The following is a 21,544-nucleotide window of genomic DNA, read 5'->3' on the forward strand; positions in this document are numbered from 1 at the left end:
TCTTCATTTTGATTGAGTGGTCTGTAACAGACTGCCACCAGGATATCTGCCTTATTGGCCTTCCCCCTGATCTTTACCCATAAGCACTTGACCTTATCATTACCTTCGTTGAACTCTAGACAATCAAAACACTCTCTAACATATAGAGCTACCCCACCACCTCTCCTTCCTTACCTATCCCTTCTGAGGGGCTTGTAGCCATCCATTTTGGCACTCCAGTCATGAGAGTTATCCCACCATGTTTCTGGGATAGCAACTATGTCGTAGTTTTCCTGCCGTGCAATGGCTTCCAGCACCTCCTATTTATTGCCCATGCTGCGTGCATGGGTGTAAATGCACTTCACTTGGGCTATTGATCTCTTCTCCAACACAGCTATCCCACCCCTAGGCTCATCCCCAGCAAGCCTGGTTTTACCCCCTTCCCCGTTCGAATCTAGTTTAAAGCTCTCTCAATGACGCCTGCTAACTCGTGAACCAGAATCCTTTTCCCCCTTTGAGACAGGTGAACCCCATCTGTCTCCAGCAGGCCTGGTGCCATGTAAACTGCCCCATGATTGAAAAACCCAAAATTCCACTGCTGGCACCAGCCTCTGAGCCAAGTGTTAATGAGGTGGATCTTCCTGTTCTTTTCCATATTCGTCCCTGCTACTGAAGGGATGGAGGAAAACACTGCCTGTGCTCTTGATCCTTCAAGCAATCGCCCCAGTTTTCTGAAATCCCTTTTGATGGTCTTTGTACCTCTGTCAGCTACTTCATCGCTGCCAACCTGAAGAACCAATAGCAGGTAATAATTGGACAGTTGTACAAGTCTAGGGAGGTTCCTAGTAATGTCTCTGACCCAGGCCCCAGGGAGGCAGCAGACTTCCCTATGGGATGGGTCCAGTCAGCATATCGGGCCCTCCATTCCCTTCAGAAGGGAGTTGCCTGTGACAATTACTCTTCTTTTTTTCTTACCAGTGGCAGTTGTAATGTGTGGGGTTGACTGGCTCACCCTAGTCAACCCCCTGGATGGATATTCATCTGCATCATCATCCTCCTGGCCCTCAAGTTCCAGAGCCTCGTACCTATTGTGTAAGGGCACCTGGAAGGGCAAGGCAGGCCAGGAGAGGATTCATCTGCTGCGCTGAGCATTGATCTGTTTCCATCTCCCTCCGTCTCTTAGGTCCCCTCCTTCTGCCTGGTGGCAAGAGGGTAGGGGAGCCTCTCCTTCTCTTGATACTTCCATCTGGTGTGCTCATCTCAGGGATGGTAGGGAGTGGCTTCACCAGTCTATCTCCCTCTCGCACACCCTGATACCCCTCAATCTTTCTACTTCTTCTGGTCGCACCTCACGCAGATGTTGCCTCTGTTGCCCTCTGTTACCAGAGCAAGGCTCTGGCACTCCCTGCAGCCAGAGACCTGGGTGGCTGCATGTTTTTGTGGGAGCTCCTTCTGTGTTGCCACATCCCTTCTAGCGATGGCTCTTGCCCGAGTGGGTACCACGGCTAGGTCTCTTCCGGGAGGGCGAAGACCACAAGCTGAGCTCGCTGGCTGACTCCGCCCTGCCTGCACGAACCGCCGCGCGAACCACCGCCCACACCGCCGCGCCACGCCACGCCACGCCCTTTCTGACACGCCACGCCCTGTTTGCCTGCCCCGTTCTCGGTGCCCCTGGTCGCTGGTGCTCCCTAGGGGCGTATAAACCGCCTGCGGTTACCCCAGCAACGCCGAAGCCCCACCCATCTCCCTCGCGGGAGCTGCTGGTTCTTGTCGCAAAAGCCCCACCGCGCTCTTTTTCGGGTTCCCTGGCTCAGGAAGCTCCCTTTTTCACCCCAATCTAGCGCCCAGTCGCAGGACTTATTGTTGCTGCCGCCGCGTGCCTCACTTTTAATATTGTTGTACCTGAAAAACATAATCATCAGGCTATGATGACAAACAACATAGAAGGTAAGGGCTGACTAACCAAAACAATTCAGGAAATACCTGCCAATAAAAGATGACAATGAAATAGAGATGTTGCTAGTATCATTTTACCAGGATAGTTACTAACCCTAACATGTTTAAAAATTTTCACCAGCAGCCTGGATAACCAAAAGTTTATGTACAGAAAACCGTATTAGTAATTTATGAGAAAATGGTAGCTACAGCAGTCATATGAAGCAACACTGTTTCTTTGATAAGCTATGTCTGCTAAAGCAAATGTAGCTATATGTCCAAAAGCAAAGAAGTCAGGCTGTATTTTCAGAATAGATGATTACAAACAATCTAAAGATGATAATAGGAAAACTGAAACTCCCTTTTGCACTGCTGTATGAAAAGAAAGGGTGTTTTGGTAGTTCGATATATAGGTAGGAACGTAGCAAATTCAATAAAGGGATACAGCTTTGTGTATGGCCCTGTGAGACTGAGTAGACTACTGCATAGAGTTCTAGTGTTCGCATTTTCAAGAGGTGAGAAAAATTTGAACTAACAGGAAAGAATGAGAGAAATAACTGAAGACCAAATAAAGTATCATGCAGTAAAGATGTAGGGTATAGTTATAGTTCACTTCATGCTAATCTAAGACTGAGCTGCTGCAGTTCTGCCTTTCCATTTGCCCCTGCTCCTGTTACTTCCCTTTACTTTCTGCTAGCAGCAACATTCATCTGAGTATGCACTAACGTGACTCAGGGAACTGCTCAGATGAAAAGTAATCACTTTTTTATGCTGGATTATTTTTCAGCTCACCTCCCTGACCTCACTCCCTGCAGGAGGTACTAGGTAAGGGAGGAATAGGATCACATGCCTGAAGAACACAGAAGTCTAGATTTACATTGATGTGGGCTGGCATTAAGTTATTTTAAGTTATTTTAAGTTATTGCATTTCAATCTTAAAGATTATATCTCAATCTGTTTTGTTTTGTTTCAATGTGAAGAAGTAGTCTTTTGCATACAAGTACAGAGTCAAGTACTTAATCAGAAGGGAATAACAGAAGGCTCTTTAATCTAGACAAAATAAGGATCCACTGGAGGTGGAAGCCAGATGAAACAAAAAATCAGGAAGTAATTTTCAATGTTAGAGATGAGTCGTGGTTTAACCCCAGCCGGCAACTAAGCACCACACAGCTGGTCGCTCACTCCCCTGCAGTGGGATGGCGGGGAGAATCAGAAGAGTAAAAGGGAGAAAACTTGTGGGTTGAGATAAAGACGATTTAATAGGTAAAGCAAAAGCTGTGCATGCAAGCAAAGCAAAACAAGGAATTCATTCACTACTTCCCATTGGCAGGCAGGTATTCAGCCATCCCCAGGAAAGCAGGGCTCCATCACGCATAGCGGTTCTTGGGAAGACAAATGCCATCACTCTGAATGTCCCCCCCTTCCTTCTTCTTCCCCCAGCTTTATATGCTAAACATGACATCATATGGTATGGAACAGCCCTTTGGCCAGTCTGGGTCAGCTATCCTGGCTGTGCTCCTTCCCAGCTTCTTGTGCACCTGGCAGAGCATGGGAAGCTGAAAAGTCCTTGACTAGTGTAAACACTGCTTAGCAACAACTAAAACATCAGTGTGTTATCAACATTATTCTCATCCTAAATCCAAAACACACATACCAGCTACTAAGAAGAAAATTTACTTTATCCCAGCTGAAACCAGGACAAGATGTCAAATAGTTTGATATTGTGATCAATTGTCAGCTAATTAAAACTGCATACTTTTCTTGAAAATGCACATGAACTACAAATGAGATCGGTATCTAGACAGCAATAACTAGATGGAATTCAAATGGCATAATATGTAGCCATGTGGTATTTTGATGCTTCCTGTATTCTTTTAACTCTGACTCAGTCAAGATTCAACTCTATATATGCTTTCCATAATATTCTCTTTAGCTATAAATCTCTTCCCAACTATGCAGAAAACACTTGCATTTTTTGACATATTGATTCACTGAACAATGTGTAATGCAGTTTAGAAACACAAATTATATTATTTATATTATTTAAATGCTGCCATGGAGAAGTTTCTATCCTAAAATACAGCATTACATATATCTATAATGATGCCTCATTTAAAAAAAAGTCAAGCTTTGCTGAATATTTCTATTTAATAAAATGTTTTTATGTAAACAAACCTCTCTCCTATAATCTTAATTTATACTAAAATTGTAGCAAGAGTAGCCTTTCAACTTAAATCACATTTTTTCTTCTGTTTTTATAAAGCAATAAAAGGATACAGGTAAGAGAATGAAATACGAAAACCCTTTCAACATTTTTTCAAGTTTTGGATAAAGATGTATTAAACCTCATTTGCACTTTTGCAATTAGTGGATTTTGAAGACAGGACTGAGTAAGCCATAATACACGCACACTCTTCAGTAGCAATTTTCTACTCTTTTGAGGAGCTCAGGAGCTTGCCAGGTTTGGGTTTTCAGGTGGTTTGTTTTGTTTGTTTGTTGTTTTACTTTAAGATGAAGCATCAGAAATTAGCATTCCTTATTTAATTAAAAAAATGAGTCTCCTATTCCTCTTTCTTTCTGCTCACTGAAACAAAATAAAAGAAACCAAAATATCTGTCTCACTGTAATTAATTCTGATACAAACCTGCCTCAAACCTTCAGCCAGCTAGAGGAGCACATGGTGCCCCTGACCAGGCATGTTTGAAGAAGGGTGGCAGCAGCTGGGGACAGGAGGCACAGAAAGAGATACGTGAGAGGAGAAACAGGAGAATGCATAAAAGGGGACCTGTGATGAGGTATGTGAGAAGGCATCTTTGGAGAAAAGGGAGGAGGAACATAGAAGAGGACATTGTTGTGGACATGGTTGGAGATGGTCTCTTGGAAGGATGCACTTCTGATGGAGGAGGGGTGCCTCTGAGGGACTGTGGGCCATGGAGGACCCACACTGGAGCAAGGACACCCCCGAGGGACTGTGGCCCACAGACAACCCATGCTGGAGCAGGGAAGCAGTAAGAAACAAGGGACAGCAAAAAGAAACTGCTGCACACAGACTCCTACGTCTTGCATCTCCCGTTGCCTCACCAAAAGGGTTGGGAGGGACCAAGTGTAATGTGTGGTGAAAACAAGGGGAAATTGAGGCAAGGAAGGGGGAAGCTGAGCCTGGGAAAGGGGGAGGAATTGTTTTTCTGAAGTATTTAATTGTTTATAATTTTTTTTTTTCAATACCTGAACTTGTAATTAAAAGTTTGGTAACTGGTAATAAATTGAGTGAAATTCCCCAAACTGAGACTGTTTTGTATGTGACAATGATTGCTTGGAAAACTGCTGGAATCACAAGTATATTTCTTCGCAGTTGTATAGTATCATATTTTCTTAGGAACTTCATAATACCGTAAAAATTTGATTAACATCCCTTTTTACTTCCTGAAACAGGTAACTGGTTTTGTTACTGTGATCATAAATATTCTTTTTGGATCAGAAAAATTAAATTGTATTTCACTTAGCATAACCAAAGCCTAAAATAGTACAAATCTTTGGAAATCCCTAAACCTTTGGAAAAACTGCATAGTAATTTTAACACACAGAGGTACCATTCTAATCCTATATAAATGGCTTTGCTTCTTTTTTGTCTGTCTACAGTATTACTACTTGCATACTGCTTTCAAAGCTTAATAAATCATTTGCCATAAAGCAGCAATGTTTCTGTTTTCTGTGATATATTCATCCATGTATCTTATCCATGAATAAAACAAATTATCATCTTAATAAACGTTACTTTTTTGTGTCCTGTTGCCGGTTGCAGAGCTGGATTATGATAGTCAGAAGTTATTTGTGGCACAACTGGAGTACAAAAAAATACCATGTGCTAGTGTAAATCATATCCTGAAATATGGATTTGAACTTCAGCGTGCATTGCAATTGAAAATATGGATGCTGCAATGATATTATTCATACATTATTCTAGATTATATTACTATCTACAAGGTATCTGAAAAAGGAAAGAGACATCTTTGCCAGAGACTACAGTTTTGAAATGATTTTTTTTTTTTAGTAGTTGAGGGACCTTTTCCAGAGGAAAATGAACAAATATATGTGCCTCACAATTAAAACATTGCAATATTATTTATGGAAGAGGTATACTGTGGATTAGCCCATGGGAAAAGAGCTAAATCTTAAATTTATAAGGAAATATTAAGAGCACCTTGTGGTAGACAATTAGAAAACAGCAACAACTGAATCCATCTGAAAAAATAGGATTAACGTATTAAATAAATTTCTAACATCCGACAAATTATCATAATAGGGTATTATAAGGGAATAATTACAGAATAAGTAACTGAAATGTAATTCCATAAAATGGATGTCAGAGCATTTCTGTTAACAATAGAATATGAAGAAAAAAAAGAAAAAGATTAATTGGTCATCAGACTGAACAAAAGGCAAACAAAGAAACTATATCAGACCATTCCAGTTTCACAACTTGACTATGTTTGTTTGTATCAAGCAATGTACTGGTCTCCCTGGTACAAAAAGAATATGGCAGAGTTAGAATAGGCACCCAGAGGGACAAATAAAGGATAATTAAACAAAGAAATAGATCAGATTTGTGCAGGATGTGATTAGATGGAATAGCTCTAAGAGGACCAGAAAAGACAATCCAGGAGGAAGAAAAGGCCTCTAAACTCAGGAGTTATGCAAAGAACAAGGATAAGAAATTACTATTAATCATCTCTTCTAACACAAAAACAAAAAGGCGACAATTAAACTAACTATAGTTTCCAAACAGGAAAAGGGAATTACACAATGTAAAGTTAAGCTGCAAAAGTCCTTCTCACAGGATGTTGCTAAAAACTCAGATGGGTTAAAAATTGGGTTTAGATAAATAACTTTTTCTAGATTTGTTATTATTTTTGCCATTTAACAAAGACACTGCCTCTGGTTCAGAAGTTCCTGAAATACACTTTACTGGAGACAGGGAAAACATACTGAGGAATTATTGCTAGAAACTTGCACTGTCTTTATTCTTTTTTTCCTGAGCATCCACAGTATTCACCATCATCAGGCCTCCTATTTAATTAGGAGGCCTTGAGTTTGTTCCAGTAGATTAATTTGTTAGCTTTACATATAAAACTCTCTTTTACAAATCTTTGCACACCTTCTGATACAGGTTTATTTTATATTGCAGTTCGTTATGTTTTTCTGAATCAGATTTTTCTCAATATTTTAATAGTATTTGAAAATGCCTACACAACATTCTACAGTTCATGTGATGGAATGGAATGGAATATTTCAGTTGGAAGGGACTAGTTGGATGATGATCATCTAGTCCAACTAGTTGACAATGATCATCTAGTCCAACTGCTTGACCATGCTGTAAAGAAACCCCTTCATGTAACAGAGATGAATGAGTTGGCCTAACATACCTCTATCTGTAAAATCAAGAATTTCTGTGAATTTGTAGGAAAATTTTCTTTTTATGGAGAAACAAAGAGCAGAACAACAGCCAACTCTTTTTCCTTGTAATCATAGAAAACCACTTATTTAAGCATATGCCCTTCAGATCCCAGTGGAGATGAGCTTGATCTCTAATGTACACTAAAAGGCAAATTTAAAAAACTCCTTTACCCCACCCAGGAAGTAATTTCTTACTTTCAGTAGTTGTCTGTTTTCCCTTTTTGTTTGAAATATACAGTTGCTTGCTTATGCAAAAATAATCTATTGTATGTATTAGCACTCATGGAGAACAAAATATGTGGTTATTATCAGTAGACAAGTTAATTATTTTGCTTTTACATCCAGGTATCTAGATACTGATGGCTGTTTTATATTTGTATTTATATTTGTGGTTGTATGTGGCATTGTGCCTTCAGAGGTAATATGTCCGAACTGTAAACATGTTTTTGTATAGGGTGATGCAATGTGCAATGTTACGATCCAGAATTACTTCACTGAGAACATTTCCCTGCCTTTGAAGTACATTTTGACGGTTCCTGTTTAGAGAGGTGTGAACACTTCAAAATAAAAACTACCTTGTGACCCCTAGTATTAAGATGAATTTCTTCTTATAAGCTTGTGTTTCATTCAGTTACTTATTTTCAGCTAACACAAGCAAGATGTATGTACTTAGCATTCCCCAAAATAAAGTGACTGCACATAAAGAGAAAACTTGCATGGTGGATGAAAGGTCTGTTAAATTTCTGTAGAATTACAAAGCTCAGCAGAAACTATTCACGGACTTTGCAGAAAGAGAAAAAAATGTTCCTGCAGAAACAAATTTCTGAAGTAGAAACTTCCCAGTGAATATACAGAAACAAGCCTGCAGGAATAAACAGGCAGGCTCCTACATTTGTAACCATGTTATTTAATAAATCTGCTAAAGCAACTTGTTACTTCAGACAGCTGGTTATATGGAGTAGGATTGCATATGATGATGGGATTACACATGATTCACACTACCTAACATCTACTTTCGAGTATAATAATATGATTGAGTCATCTAGCACTTTCACTCCTCTTTGAGGCTATATTTATCAAAGTTGTTCAGCTTTAGTAACTGAGAAAGCAGTGTGGTCTAAGATAGTGTCACTATAATTCTGATATTTGGAACCACATTACTATCTCATACGCTCACCACCTCTCCTCAGAGATACTGGTTTATTCTTATCTGACATGCCATACTAGGTGAAGGGTAGACTGATAAACTTCAGGAAGGACTATTTATCTTATAAGACAGTGCTGCCACAGTACTATCCTGAAGCTTAATAAAACCTTATTGTTCTTCATTTATCCCAGAGTTGCTACCATATCCTCTTTCACACATTATTTATTAGTTTCACAAAATGAGTATTTTTACTCTTCTTTTGCATGATAGACTCTCCCTTCTCCTGATCACCTTATTACTTTCCACAGCACACTGTTTCTAGTTTGAGTTTGTCTTAAACATGTAAGAGTAGACCTCTGGTCAATGTTCCAAACCCCTGTTTATAACTTCTCATCTCCGCAGCTCCAGCTGCTTCAAGTATTTCTTGGTTTTTGAAGCAAGAACAGACAACTGAATGTTTTCATTCTTTCTTCTGCATGTGCTGCGCTGGAAAGAAAATATAGAGGAATTGTAAATGCTATAAACATGATAAACAATCAAGAAATGCAACATATAATCAACATTAAGCCAGTTTTTTGTTTATTATTACTTCTATTTTGTTTAAGAAAAAAAAATAATCCTGGTCTTACGGAGTGATTTACCATATACAGTTTGCAGGCCAAACATCGAACTAGCATAAATTTAAGAAAAAAGAAAATGCAGTGCTATCTGTATTTCTGTAGCTGTTAAAAGAATAAAGTGGACAAATATGAACTACAGGTAGGGCTGCATCTCTATGAAAGAGTGCGCTTAAGTTGGTAGATGATACCTTAAAGTGTAAAAATGTGTTTTTCCATATAATATCATGTAGGAAAGGAGCAACTGGCTTTATGACACTATTCTACGATTGTGTATAGAATTAACCTAATTAAATTTTACTAAAGCATCAATTTACCAAGTCTTGGTATTATGAATTATGCTGTCCATACTTTAATTTCATTTTAGCTGATAGCCCCTTTACTTGACCTATAGCTGCTGACAGCTCCTGTATTTCTAGCTGTATTTTTACAGTCACACTATATCTTTTTTTGCAAGATGCTTTGTGATAGTCTTTGACAATACTCTTGGCAGCTATAGCTTCCCATGTGACAGGAACAACATGTTCTGAAGGTCTGATTGACTTATATTCATATTTGGGTCTAAACAATTGAGAAGCCAGTCACTTATTCAGAGAAGAGGGCTTGTGTTTTATATTTCAGAATGTCTCAATAAACGTAATACGAATGTCTTATGAATGAAACAATCATGTTTTATTTTTAGCAACTCACTGATTTTAAATACTAAATACTGTTTTTTAAAAGCTTACCTATAATATATCACTATTTTAAGGATGCAGAAAGTTAAAAAAAAATATCAGTTATGCTTTCGTTTTTCTCATGGGCTTGCAACACAAAGGGCACTTTTCGTTCTAAAGGAGTCTTTTGATGTGAATTTTTCCTTAGATTAATTCCATCTTGTTTTTTTCACCCTTTGCAGTGAATATGCTAATGGAATTTACTGAATACAGCTCTTTTCATAAGTTTCTGCCTTTTTTCCTTTACTGTAAGCTGTAAATCAATAGTAACTGATTCCTGGGGCCAAATATGTTGACAGCAGCTTAATCAACTTATGTCCATGCTACTTTCAATGTCATCTCTAGCCACAAGGCAGTAAATTCTTTCAGAGCATTTTTCTTTGAACTGTTCTGCTGTATTTTCTCTTTGTTTGTTTTGGAACATATTTCTGGCCTTTTCCCTCAAGAAGTGCTTTTAGTCAGCAGTTTTAGAGAGTGCCTCTTTCCTCCCAGCTCTCCTTGTCCTCATGTATTTCCTTTATACTTTTCCTCTTAAGAATTTGTAGAAGTTCTCTTTGGCAAGATTAGTATGCTTGATCTCAATAGACATTTTATGCTTGTAATAACTGTACTATGATTGAGGCAATGTACTTCCTATCTGTGCTATACATTCTTGTGTTAGATATCTGGCTAAATTACACTCACAATTTCTCAAAAATACTAAATGAAGCAAATTTTGAAAACCATCAAATGGACATATTATCTTGGAGGAGAAGTAATGAAAGGAGAGAAAGAAATAAATAGGAATATTCAGTATTTACAAAGATAAAGGAAAACATCTGGTATGTCTTTCCATTTGTTAAGTCATATTGCTGTTTGCAATGAATAGTCTAGCAATATGATGTGTATCACTGTCGCAAATGGGTGATTTACAATGCTTAAAGAATCACCAACAAAGATATTAGCAAAAGTGGTTTTAATATGATGTTGTAAAAGTGCAACTTAACAAAGTTCGACAGCAAGGTTCACTCTATTAATTACTGCACAGAAGAATCATACAAAGGAAAGTTGTGTTACACTTGAGTTAGAAGGATTCACAGAGAGGCTGGAGATACAAGGAGTAAGGAAGACCCTCCCGTTGAGTCACAAGGTTCAAAGTAGACCCCCTTGCTTTTTAAACTCCTGATGGAGATTAGATGCAGCTAGCTCCAATCTTAGTCTCAGACTTGATCAATGGTTTATGTCTAAGGGATTAGTACACACAAAATTTATATAATGTTTCATTAGCATCAATTCAGCACACAAAGTTACCAAGACAAAATCAAAGTTACCATACTACAAAGTTATGTGCGATATCAGTCACTTACCAAAGATCTGTTGTTGGTAAAAAGCCTCTCTGCCTCGAGGAGCAACTTTGAGAGGTGTCCCAGCTCAAGGGGAGATCACTGCCATGCAGCCACTCTGCGTAGTAGGGAGAGCTCAAAGAAGGCTCACTCAAGCTGTCATATTTACAGGATAAAGTGGTTGGCTTGTAGCCAAATTACATGCAATAGAAAAGGTATGCAGGGCACTCCTTGTACCCACAACTTTCTTTGTTCCTTGATAAATGAGTCTTGGAAAAGCCAGACACTATTCATGTGTCAATTGCATGATCGGTGTTCCAAGCTCATATGCATCAATGCTCACTGTGTCACTCTGCTCCTTTGTGGGTTTTCAGAGAACAGATTGAAACTAGAGGAGTTCACAGCCTGGCTACAGCTCAGGCCTTTACCTCTTCTGGAGCCTGCACCAAACCACCGCCAGTCTGATCAAGGGGTCGAGCGCATCCATCACAATCACTAGGTCATCAACAGCATCTTCCGAACATCTTAAGTTCAAAGCTTAACTGTAACAGGTTGATGAGCACAACTACTAAAAAAGTATTTCCTAGACATAAAAACTTTAATCAGTCCTCTGGACAACTGGATGTAGCAAGGAAAAAGCCCCATCAATTCAACTGCAGAAAGGAGTACCACCGTCTTAAATCTATAAGAATAATATTAATTGCAGAATAAGAAAGTGATACATTTATAACTGTTTCATAAAGCATTGCATATATCCCTGCCAGCCAAAAGTCAGCCTTACAGTCACTTTGGTAGGTATAGTCCCTAAAACTCATTACAAAAATATATTTTCTCTCACTGGCAGTTCAACAGGAGTGGTTGTCTTAGAAAGGAACTTGTAAGCAGTATACAGGAACTTGTAAGCAGGAGCCATTCATGTGTCAAACAATAAAGTTTACCTGTGATACTATTAGTAAGAAAAATCCAGACTCTGTGGGTTGGCCTTTCTTTTTTTTTTTCTCTTCTTTCTTTTTAAAACAAAAGTAAAAGCTCTGTCACAGGTAGGACAAAGTAAACAACCTGTAGTGGATGTGGATACTGCGTTAGTTTCAGAATTTACAAGATTAGACCCTTTACTAGGCTATCCCCATTCCTAGAGGGGATCTAGACCTATATTCCCTAGATCTAGCCTTGCCTTCCCTAAGCAAGGAGACTGCTGTCAGTCAGGCAGAAAATCATGTTGGTTTCTGCTGTGCAGCTGCTTGCAGTTACTAGTCCCAGGTATTACTAGTTAGCGTCCTGCACATATCCAGGCATTTGTCTTCATACATCTCCCTGATTTCCAGGATCTTCCCCTACTTGCCAGATCTTTTCTTTAGCTAAGATTTTCACCTTCTTTCCAGGACTTTAAGACCAGAGTTTTCTCAGTCTAAATAGTATATGTGCAGAACATATGATCAGTCTTCTAACTGATAATTCTGTCTCATTTTTTATTATTTGGACGATTCAGGACTTCTTTGTTTAGTCCACGTGTTACCAAAAATTTACATCCAGCCCATACCAGTTGTAGCTAGCAAGTAGCAAGCAGGCGTCTGCTTGAGAGATCAAAAGTTCAATTTTGAACATCTACACACACAATTATCTAGTGCCTGTCAGTGTTCACAATTTAAGTTATTTTTTGCCTACCACAACCACCAATAAATTTGTTAATTTTGAATGTGAGGTTCAGGTGTATTGCACTTACTAAAGCCACCTAATATTTAGACAAACATACAATTGTCTTATTTGACTTAAGGTGTCAAAAATTAAGAATTTAGTTTAAGCTGTTAACCTCCTTCCTTTTGATCACTCTAGCATACAATCCCAGCATGTAACATAAGTCATCCTAAAGTAGAAGCTGAAAGCAAACAAGATGAAGTAGTAGCTCAGGAATCAAGACCTTCTCCTGAAGTGTGCCCTTTGTCCAGTTCAGCCTATTTATTTAAATCTGTTTCTCCCACATCTAAAGCAAGTACAGGAGCCATGTGTTCTCTGTCAATGTTTCCTGAAGATTGCTTTAAAGATCTTTTTTCTGACTAGATTTCCATTTCAATGCACTGAGAAAGCAAATATTTTTTTTTTTGTTTTCTTTTTAAATATAGCTCTCCTGACCATGGGCTAGAAAAGACTGCTGTAATACCCAATATTTCTAGCTATTGTGAACACAGGTGTTGTATTTAGGAAGACAGAAGAATTGTGTGTATACAAAATAATATGCAAACAGAAACACATTCTCTTGCATAAGGGAAAGTCAAATCCATTTTGCTCAAGGAAGAAGTCTTTAAAGTCAGAGCCTTTGAGTATTGTTTCTGAAAGTTTAATCTTTTTTATCTTAAGCCACATAAAATTGCTGTTTAAATTTCCTTCCACTGTACAGAAATATTTGAAAATGTATTTTTAATGGCATCAATCTAGCAACTTTCCTAATGCAAAGGTATAAAGATGTAAAAATTGAATGTATATTGGTCAGTTTTAATAAGGATCAGCAATAACCTCATTGATATATCATGGTAATACGGGCTTTTGGTTTTTTGGAGAGGGTGGGAAGATGTTTGTTGTGGGTCGTTGGTTTTGTTGGATTTTTTTTTAAGGTTGAGAAACAAAATAATTCTGGATTTTCTGATAATATTACAAAGGTGGTATTTTTATAGTTGTATCACAGTCATACCACTTTACAACTCTTTTACTACAACTAGTACTTTTATATGACATGTAACAGATTCCAAAGCACATGCTGTATTGCATGATGAACTTCAGGAGAACAGAATTTGGCCTCTTCAAGGATCTGCTTGAAAGAGCCCCATGGGACAGGGCCCTTAAGGGAAGATGGGCCCAAAATAGGTAATATTCAAGGATCATCTCCTCCAAGTTCAAGAGCAATCTATGCAACAAGTAGGAGGTCAAGCAAGAACGCCAGGAGGCCTGCATGGATGAACAAGAAGTTCCTAGCAAAACTCAAACACAAAAAGAAATACAGGCTGAGAGATCTGGGTTTATTCAGCCTGGAGAAGAGAAGGCTCAGGAGGGTCTCATCAATGTATACAAATGTCTGAAAGGAGGGTGTAAAGAAGTACGGTGGGTGGCTGGCTACCAGACCCCCAACCAGCTGCTCTCTCACTCCCCTTCTTTACCAGGACAGAGGGAGAAAACAGGATGGAAAAGCTCATGGACTGAGATAAAGACATGATAACTATCATTATGGAAGTTAACTCCATCCCAGCCAGACCCACCACAAGAAGACAGATACAGGCTCTTTTCAGTGGTATCCAGTGACAGGACAAGAGGCAATGGGCAAAAAATGAAACACCAGAGGTTCCATCTGAACATAAGGAAATACCTTTTTACTGTGAGGGCAACTAAGCAAAAAACCAGGTTGTCTATATAGGTAATGGAGTCTCCGTGCTTGGAGACATTCAAAAGCTGTCTAGACATGTTCCTGGGAAACCTGCTCTGGGTGGCCCTGCTTGAGCAGAGGAGTTGAACAAGGTGACCTCTAGAGGTCCCTTCCAACCCCAGACATTCTGTGATTCTTTGATAATATAGAAAGGTAACTTTCTTTTAGTAGGTGTTTCATTAATGTATTTAAAATCTTCAATACAACATACCAAAGGGGAATGTTATTGTCTATAACCTCCCATTAATTTATGTTAGTTTATCTTCAATTTCAAATAAAAAGAGACAAGATACAGACCAAAGAATTACAATGACCCATAAATCTATCATTAATACAGGTACCTGCCTTTATTTCATAGGTGTGTTGAATGGAATAAAAAGAACTTTTGTGGGTTTACTAGAATGTCAAGTTCACAATGATAAACTAAACTTCCTTTTTTTTTTTTTTTCCATAAAAGATTTCTACAGGTAATAACAACTTACATGGAAATATATACAAGGACTTTATGGAGAGATGAAATGGAATTTTCACCCCACAGTGATGCACACATGAGACATTTACAGCTTGATTATATAGGGTTTTCCCTAATGAAAGCAGAATGAAGCCCTTTCTTACTAATTATACTGACTTGATACATGTTGAAAGTAAAACGATTCTATTATTAGGTACCCCCTATGAACAATTATGGAAACATTATTGCTGGAATTCTGTACTTATGTTCAAAAGAAACCATACCAGATGTGGTATGAGCTAAAATTATTATTAAAATCAAAGCAAAATGTAATAAGCAAGCATAGTAGGAAATACTTTTGAAAAACATCCACAGATTCCTTAGTATAATGAAAAAAGCCATCTTTGAAAAAACTGCTTCAAAGAAGTCCTGAAAGATATCTTAAGTTCATCTACTTTGCATATGAATCCTCTCACTCACACATATATGCTCTATCATCTCACCTAAACCTTTATCTATTTATGCTTCCACCACGTCTTCACTAATTTGGATATAGTCACTTTGTTATTATCCTCACCTTGTAGGTGTCTTACCATTATATTCAGTGCCAAAAAAGTCTGAGGCCTATATGACACATCTTTCAATAAATTGTATTTTCCTTCTTTATTCTCATTAAATACAAACCTACACTGCTTTGTTTAGACAAAAGTCACAAAGTAAAATGGTCTTATATGTAACTCATTGGTATATGCACAATAGAAATGTCACTATATGGTTAGGCATCTCAGGACTTTCAACAATTTGTTTCTCTCTGGGTGTGCCTACATCAGTGTTTTAATTCAGAACAGGAGTGTGCTTTTGAGCAGGATTTCCTCATCACCCCTTTTACTTAATTTTGGTTTTTCCTGTGGATTAACCTTGGATCCTACAGACTTAGTTCCCTTTCAGATGAAACCAAACTTGAAGAAGTGCTCTAGAAATGAATTTAATGTTAAATGCTAAAGAGCTTTCAGTCCATGGGACCACAGTGGAAGTCCAGGATAAAGCTACCAAAACACATATAATCCGATGGCTCCACAGCCTGTTAAAGGTAGATGATACCTTTAATATTTGAAGGCAATTTTGTTTTGCAAATCAAGGGTGTGAAACACAAGCTGCTTCATAAGAGTGCAATTGGATTATGACAGTAAAGTATGTAAACTTTGCTTATCTTCGCTTCTTGATTTCTGCTGAAATAAAGCTACAGCTTTCTGTAGTGAATTTAATTTTATTGATAATAATCAAGCAGAAAAAATATGAAAACTTTAAAAGGGGCCCTGCTAATTGCAATTCAGTATAATGACTAAGAACCTCTCACTGAAATAGAAGGCCTTTATTTTGACTCATCTACAGTACATGTGATGGAATTTCCACAGCATCTATGTAGGAGGAACCATCTGGAATATATGGTGTTCAGCTATTCTAACATTTTGTATTGCTAATATATACGCCCAACATATTGAAGCCGTAACAAAAAAGTATTGTTTGGCAGAATTTATGATAACATAATAAGGTCATAGAAAAATTCCGATTTTTAATAACTCATCATTACAGGCTGTTGGGAACAGGCAAAGTTATTTGACATAGGTCACTGCAAGTAATTAACTACTTTTTAAACTGTAACTTCAGTTTTATGAGGATTCATTACTGTATTTGTGTTAAATATTTGTGCAGCTCAAAAGAGTTGTCTCATGTTTGACCAGAAAAAGACCTGATGTTGTCCAAAAGTACCAATGCATTGAAGTTAAGCCTACTGCCTGTTTGCATTGTGTCCTCAGAAAACAACAAACAGTTTTGAAGACACCACATAACCTTAATTTCATTCTGAAAATCTGTTACTTTCAGATACAGATATTGCAGTGAATGTCACTGCAGGAGTAGAAGACTACTCCTTCTCTCAGGTGATTATTTTATAATGGAGATCATAATTTCTATCACTTCTTCATTACATTTTAACTGTTCTGTCTTGCTTGGCTGCATGCAAACAGTTAATGAAAGTTGCAGCTGGTTTTGTATAAAAGAGCCTCACTACAAAGAGGGCTGGTTGCATCCCAGAGTTCTATGTATTCCAGTCATTCACAGATGGAATTCAAAGTCTTAAGGCTAATCTAAAAGTGCAGCTATGGAGTACTTCAATAGACAAACACCAATGACTTTTTTTTTTTTTTTTTACTAATATTTATGCACATTAATAAGCAAGCGAGAGAAGACCTGGGAATGAAAAAAAAAAGACACTTCTTTCTAAGTTGCTAGGTTTCCTGTTTTGAAGTATCCCATTGACATTGCAATGAACCTGAATTCACAAGCAACTCACACTGACATCTGGATCAGAGTCTCCTTAATGGTTTTTACCTCAAAACACGTTATTCATAGCAAGTGGGAGAAAGGAGAGACAATGCACTTAAGCCAAAGGAAAAAGAATGAAAAAAGAAAAGCTGAAAAATCTTGAAAATTTGAAAGGGAGAAGTATGAAATTTTTTTTTCTAATACTGATTACTTGCGCTGTATAAAAATGGGAGCCTAAAAGGCAGTGCATCACAGCTGCAAGAACTAGGTGGGTTTGTTTTGTTTGTTTGTTAAGGATCCTACTTACAATTTCCCTATTAAGTGGCTTGTTTACAAATGTACTCACAAACACAAACGTTGTGAAAATGTGATTTTTGAATAAGACCTACATTTGCAAAAATTCCGAATGGACTGACAAAAGTTCATTATAAAGTAATGCAATTGAAAAAAAAAATGGAAACACAGTGAGTACAAAATCATATTTTGTTCCCAAAAATCAGTCTTAACTGATTTTTGCCTTTAATCAACTGTCATTTAAAAATGTCTATGTATAAGAGAGCCTTTTGTCTGTGTATAAGTATAGTCATTCACATGCATGAATCTCTCCTTGACCCAGAAAACATTTCAGGTTGATTTTCAGTACTCTTGAATTAGCTTCCTAAATTTGTAGTTTACTAACTATTTTTTTGTTTCAGACTGACTTCAGCTGGGAAAGGATCTATATTATGTTCTCATCTGAAACCAAACTACAATTTTTGATAACAGTGTGTAGATTCTTCTACATGGCTAGCGGTGGCAAAACTTAGGAGTATACACACCCAAAGCTACCTGTACAGCCAAAACAAGACCATGTCACAGATGAAGTGAGAGTGCACTCGTAAGGGCAATATGTTTAACAAGATTCAATGGCAAGGTACACTTGATTATTTACTGCATAGGGGACAGGGTCAGACAAGACTGTCAGGGAGACCCTCTCTTTGTGTCATGAGGTTCAGAGAGGACCCCCTTGCTTTCTAAACTCCTTCTCAGAGAGGAGTTTAGGTACAGTTGGATCCATTCCTAGTCCCAGACTTGGTCAACGGTTTATGTCTAAGGGATTATATATGCACAATCAATCCTTTATATCATTTAGCTAAGATTTCAAAGTTTAGCATGCTATTAGTCACTTACCGAGGATCTGTTGCAGCAAGAAATCTCTCAACCTTGAGGAGTAACCTTGAGAGGCGTCCCTACTCAAGGGGAGATCCTGGTGTGCAGCCCGCTGCCGTGCAAGAGTGCTCAAGGGGCTCTTGGGCTGCTCACTATTTATGGGGGTAAGATGATTAACTCATAGTCATATTTACATACTGACTGTGTATGTTAGTGTCTTCCAAATTTGGCTTGAGTTGGACATTGACATGCACTGTGGTTAGCTGGACACATTGCCATCAGTTAGCCCTTGGCTATTGTGTTGTTATCTGTCTCCCCCGAATCCACTTTGAGCTGGATGCATCCATCACAACCACCACTGGTGATTATTGCTTGAGCAGGGTTACAGGAAAAAGTTGAGTGTGTGGGGTGGGCAGGGAGGCAGGGGGAGCACACCACCAGAGACCACCACCACATTACACATCTCTAGGGGCTGATTCAGTTCACCTGAAATCTATCTGGTTCGTCATCTTTAGACTGTATATGGACTGAAGAACTCTTTGATATCTAAAATTGGGTGAGGTGAATTCATGCCATGGTACTTGACACAATGGGACATATGGGTATCTAGTGTATACACGTACTTCAAAGTAAAGCAGTAAAGAGCACTATGAATCAATAGGAATACACCTATTCCCTTGCTGATTACAGCTGTACTAGGAGACTAGTGACCCATTCCCTAGGCTTTAGACCAACAAGGACAGCCTATACATGTGTAGGTTATGAAACTTAACTGTCAAAACAGGGTGGCTGCATATAAATGGAAAAGGTTCTTCAGCCACGCTAAATCTTTAATCCTGTCAGGGACTAATTTGAGAGAGAGCTCTGTGCCAAAGCCATACCAAGAACTATTGTAATATTTTAACAAATAAAACATTTGAGTTTCCGTGTCTAGGACCATGCCTTGTCACGGTTTTTACTACTAATGGATGTAGCCATTATGTCTTTTCCTTCAGTCAATACGCACAAGCTCATTAGTTAAAACTGTGGCTACTAAAATGATCATAGTCACTTTCAACACAGGTATGGAGCTTGCTAGCGTTATTTTATCCTCACTCAAACCCTACAATAATGTTGTGTATCTGTCAATAATTAACTAATTCTTAAATTGTTAGGTAGTCAACAAATCTCCAACTTATACATTTCTGCCTTTCTTAAAATTAAACAGATATATAGAAAATATATAACCACCACCAAGAACTTCTTCACATAATTGATTTGCATCATTACCACCACTAATTGCTGTCTTTCTGGCTATCAAAGACTAAAGCCCTTTATATACCAAGAAAGAACACAATAGTAAATATTACATTATACAATTTTGTCAATTATTCTGTTTTGGATCAAACATAATAATTTTAATGAAACAATATTTAAATGTGAATAAGTATCTGTACTCCAGTCCTCTTTCCCCTTTCTTCTCCAATTAAATCTGTTTATCCTACATGTACTGAAAAAAAAAGTAAAGAACTGCTGTGTGAACTCTAACATCATCACTATGACTGTCTTAATTTCATATTATTTTTTATTATTCTCAGGTAAGACCAGGTTTTGTCTGTCACAGGTTTTTTATTTTCTCCAACAAGCAGGTGATTTAATTATTTATCATCTCATTAACATTCTTGTTGATATTAAATACTAAATGTGCAAAGTTATTTTTGTTGCTTGATAGTGACTGTCACATCTTTTGATCTTTTTTGTCCCCCTTTGGTCATTATCACAAGTTTATAAGGCCCTAATTATTTTTAATTCAATGCCTCAGATACAGATCCTTTATTTCAATATTTTTAGAAGATGAAAATGGCAAGATACAAGAAAGCAAAACAAATTAGCCTATCTTTGCACATCTGCACGAGGAAAAAAAAAGGAAAAACAACACTTTGAAATGTCTGGTTTCAGTAAGCATGTTTTATCACCAACCAAATACACTAGTTGTAATTTTTAATGTGTTGTGGTTTTGTTCTTTTTTTTAAATCTCAGAAGAAGAAGAGGCTTTCCAGAAATTTTATTATATTATATAAATATAATAAATAAAAATACATAAACACACAAATAAATTTTAATAGCGATACTTAATAGATTCAAAATAGTGCATTTATTATTTAGCTAAGTTTATTACTTAACTATTTAATTTTGTCACTTGTAATTATATGCAACTATTTCCATCTATCTCTCTATGGCTTTTCCAAAACGCTGCAGGTTGCCTGAAGCTATTCTAATCTTCAGTGTAAGATTTTGACATTTTTAGGATGTGCTTATTAGACATTCAGGTGAGAGACTGCATTGCAACACATTCTGTCAATTTCAGAAGTATTTTATGAGCACTGTTGTTTTGAATCTTCTCTTTGCAGAATAAAAACTACCAAACTTGATAAGGTCCCTAAAGACTTAAGCTTAAGTATCTGAAAGAAAGAACTGATAAAGAATTAAATCTTTCGCACATCAATAAATCAACATTTATATGTACAATATCTTTTAATAAAGTAGGTATTATTAGTTATAAGGCTGGATTACTAAAGATTCCCTTCCACCTGGATTAGTTTCCTTCCAGATTTAAAGTGACTCATCACATTACCTGATCACTGAGCCCAGTGAAATGGAAGCTGATGGAGCTAGACCACCCTTCTCAGCAGTGTCTGACTGTTAGATCAGTTGATTATACATCATATAATATATATCTGACAAAGTTTGATCTTGGAGGAAGGATGCAATCCAATGCTTTAAGGTGATATTTAGAGGAAATGGATTTAAAAAAATCAAAACTGTGAAGTTGCAATGCTAATGAAACATCATTTACAGAAGTGACAGGATAAAGCTGTCCAGAAACCTACATTTCAGTAGGATGATACCAAATTGCTTCTCCTCCCACCCACCTCATTGCTCCGGTAATAGAGGAATAAGTCAATATTTATCTCAAGTTCAGTATTTGTGGTCACTGGACGTTGGTGAATTACTATGCAGAATTCAAATGAAACACAAAGGTGTGACTTCAACAGTC

This window comes from Nipponia nippon, unplaced genomic scaffold (assembly GCF_047370975.1).
Source record: "Nipponia nippon isolate SJK-2023a ecotype South Korea unplaced genomic scaffold, ASM4737097v1 scaffold_6, whole genome shotgun sequence".
NCBI classification, from domain to species: Eukaryota; Metazoa; Chordata; class Aves; order Pelecaniformes; family Threskiornithidae; genus Nipponia; species Nipponia nippon.